General features: G+C 32.1%; 1 long non-coding RNA gene across 2 annotated transcripts; it reads right to left on the bottom strand.

Moving 5' to 3' along the window:
• Positions 1–444: 444 nt before the first annotated feature.
• LOC145109243 (uncharacterized) lies at positions 445–2,766 on the bottom strand. Of its 2 annotated transcripts, XR_013708835.1 has the most exons (5): positions 2,295–2,766; positions 2,117–2,213; positions 1,110–1,155; positions 657–716; positions 445–575 (listed from the first exon to the last, which is right to left on the bottom strand). It is a non-coding gene; the product is annotated as an uncharacterized LOC145109243 (long non-coding RNA). The 2 variants fall into 2 exon arrangements; XR_013708831.1 differs by having other exon boundaries at positions 657–1,155.
• Between the last annotated feature and the right edge of the window lie 665 nt (positions 2,767–3,431).

Here is a 3,431-nt window from a genome sequence, read left to right as displayed (position 1 = left end):
AAAAATTGGTGGTATCACTACTGCAAAAACAGCCTTTTACAACACGCAATGCGTGTCGTAAAACGCTCAGATGACATGCAATGCGTGTCATAACGAAAGACGACACGCTTTTGCGCGTCGTCTATTTACAACACACATTTACGACGTGCAGTTACGACATGCATTTACGACGCGCATTTACGACAGGCAATGCGTATCAAGGAAGCTTCTGTCATAAAGGAAGACGACACGCATTTGCGTGTCGTAACCTTACGACCCCCGTTTAGGACATGCATTGCGTATCATTAAAGTCCATGTCATAAACGAAGATGACATGCATTTGCGTGTCATAAACTTCAGCTACCATTTACGATATGCATTTACAACGCGTCTTTACGATACACATTTATGCATAATACAAAAATATGGAAACAAATATATACCAAAACAATCAATTTCATCCATTAACATCATGTCAAAAATTTTGTAATGCATTGGGGAACTATTCGTTGAGAGCCCAAACAGTTATATAAATCAATGAAAGTAAAACTCATAACTTTTCTAGTTTTCATAATCCTAAGAATAGCAGCATCAACCTGCAATATATTTATAAAAAATGTGGTTATAAATTTATAATTACAAAAAAATTAAAGCAGTTTCTAAAAACAAAGTTGGACCTGATATTGACGATCTTGGAATACTCTCTCTATGGTGCTTGCGTTTTCTTCCACAATTTCCTTCAATTGGATAGCATTCACATGTACATGGAATGGAATGGAATAATGAAATAAGCAAGGGAGTGGAATGAGTCATTCCATTCCAATTTCATATGAACTTCACATTATATATTTGTATAAAAAATTAATTGATCTCATGAGAGCTTTTCTCTTATCTCTTTATTGTACAATGATATAGTGCCATAAAACGACTCTCTTACAAACAGTTCTTGCTAATTTGGAGATGTGATAAGATTGTGATGTTAAAAGTGAAGCAGTAGGCATCAAATGAAATGTACTGTAAATGTGGGAGAGAAGCCACCTCTCGAAAGTAGTAAATCAGTGAAATGTACTATTTCCTTTAAGGTTTTCAAGGATAAAAATAACATTTCTCAAGGTTTAGGTATCACTTACCAAACAATAGCATTTCTGCATACTAGAGCAATGCATGCATTCGATCCTACACAACAACATTTGACAATTTATAAGATAGAAGGTAAAGTTTGTTCATCAATATATTAAGTTGTAATGCTATTGCTCACCAAGAACAACACAAGGAAAATTGAAGGCTGTAATAACACCAACTACTCTAATAATAATTATTATAATTATAATAATGTTTTGAAGGTTTGGAAAGTTGCTGAGGCTCAGCAGATGATAAATTCCAGTACACTCATTTTGCACATAAAGTAAACAGTTTCAATGGATTGGTAGATTTCAGTACTTAGTTAAAGTCAAGTTATTGCTTGGTAGAAGGTAATTGTGCGTAAATTTGTATCTTATTGTAGGGTAAAATTTAGTTGTATCTTTTGAAGACTTAAAGTGGGTGGGGGAGGTGGGGGGGGGGGGGGGGGGGAGGGGTAATTAGTAGGCTAATTTTTGTTATAAATAGCGTTGGGTGTGTATTGTGTAATGTGTTGGCTTTTATGATTTCTTCTAAAAAACTTGGTATTATTTTGCTCAACATGGTAAGATATGTGGATCTAAATGAAGCTGCGTATATGTTAAAATATTATAAGAGACCGTTTAAGATCCCATCAAACAGAACCCAAATCCACATTTGAAAACTCTATTGATAATTATGTCGTCAGCTGTCTTTTAGGAATAACGAGTTTTATAGTTTTATTATACACTGGACCCCATCAAACAAAACCCAAATCCACATTTTCCTTTTCTTTTCTGTTCTAATAACTTCTTCAGGTAAATATACGATGAATATCTATCCATAAACAGTATGAAAGCATCAAGTAATACTAATGAATAATGTGGATTATGTCAACTTTAATGGGTAATGATGTGTCATGATAAATTATGGAAAACTCTATGTAGATAGATATAAATACAGTTGTTTAATCCAACTTATTATATTATAAAAAATGTATTTTATAGTAGGGTGTTACACGAAATGAGAAAGAAGTTACCACTTATTTGGATGACTAGCTTATGAGGATGAGATAAATCATCCCATACATAATTAACTTGCTTTCCAGATCCCAAAGTCTCTAGTTCTGTTGAACCCTGAAAACATTAGTCATGATTGAAATTGAGTCCTTCATGTGAAGAAGTTTGATAAAAAAAATTCAATATTCATGATCTTACCTTTTGATAGTATGTTATTGATGCATCACGCAAATAATTCTCAACACTTTTACAAGTTTTGAACACCAACTAGATTAAACCACTCATGTACAAACTTTAATCATTTAAAACCAATCAAACAGTTGATAAAATCAAGATTTCCAAACTTCATGTGTTTACTAGTGTTCTAATGGACAATAAACAAAAATCCTAGATGAAATCTTGAAGCATAATGATCTAAGAATTCCAGAAATTGTAAATATTTGACAGAAAAGAGAAAGAAGTAGACCTGTAACAATGGCAGTTAAGACCTTGCCATTAGCTCCTTCCGTTAGCCAAGTCATCCTTTACTTTTTATATTTTCTTTCAAAAACACAAGAAAAAGGTGACACTAAAAATGGAAAATTGAAGGTTTTTTTAGTGGTGATTTTCTATGAATATGATTGTGCCAAGTTGTGCCAATAGAGCATCAATTATAAACCAAGAGGTTGGCTATCACGTATGACCTTGAACAAGTATCTTTAAGGGAAATATGTAAATACATAACAAGTCCTTCCACTATTCAAATTTTGGTTAGGAAAGTCTTTGTTTTTCCACCTTATTAAGATAATAAATGTTACGAAATTTGTTCATTCTTTATTTAAGCAATTTTATGGAGGTAGAACATTCTAGATAAGTTGAGGCTTGACCTTTTTATTTCACACATGGATGGTTGTTTCAAGTTTAAAAAAGTTATCATCTGTATGTAAAATTTGTGCCTATATTAATCATATAAAATTTATAGATTTCATTCTTTATTATCCATCATTAATATCAAATCTGAGTACTTATGTTATGAATATTTTCAAGTCAATAATCTAAAGACTAATATGACTAAGATCGTATTCAATATAATGAGAGACTTAGAGTTACATAAATTCAATATAATGAGAGACTGAGAGCAACCTTTTATAATGTTTGCATATCATATTGCTTTCATTTCTTTTGAATCTATACCAAATGGTTAAATGTTATACGCAATTTCAGTAACAACATAATGTTAAAATATGTGGGAGAAGCTATAGAAACTTGAATCTTGAATGTGATAGGTTTGACTCACCTATTGACCAGCCTTGACTGATATTTGACTTCTCAAAGAGAATATTTGATCACTGGAGA

The sequence above is a fragment of the Lactuca virosa genome, chromosome 1 (genome assembly GCF_052849685.1).
Source record: "Lactuca virosa cultivar CGN04683 chromosome 1, Lactuca_virosa_CGN04683_v6, whole genome shotgun sequence".
Taxonomy (NCBI): Eukaryota; Viridiplantae; Streptophyta; class Magnoliopsida; order Asterales; family Asteraceae; genus Lactuca; species Lactuca virosa.
Note: the sequence above shows the minus strand (reverse complement) of the source record. Positions and strands in the feature narration are given on the sequence as shown.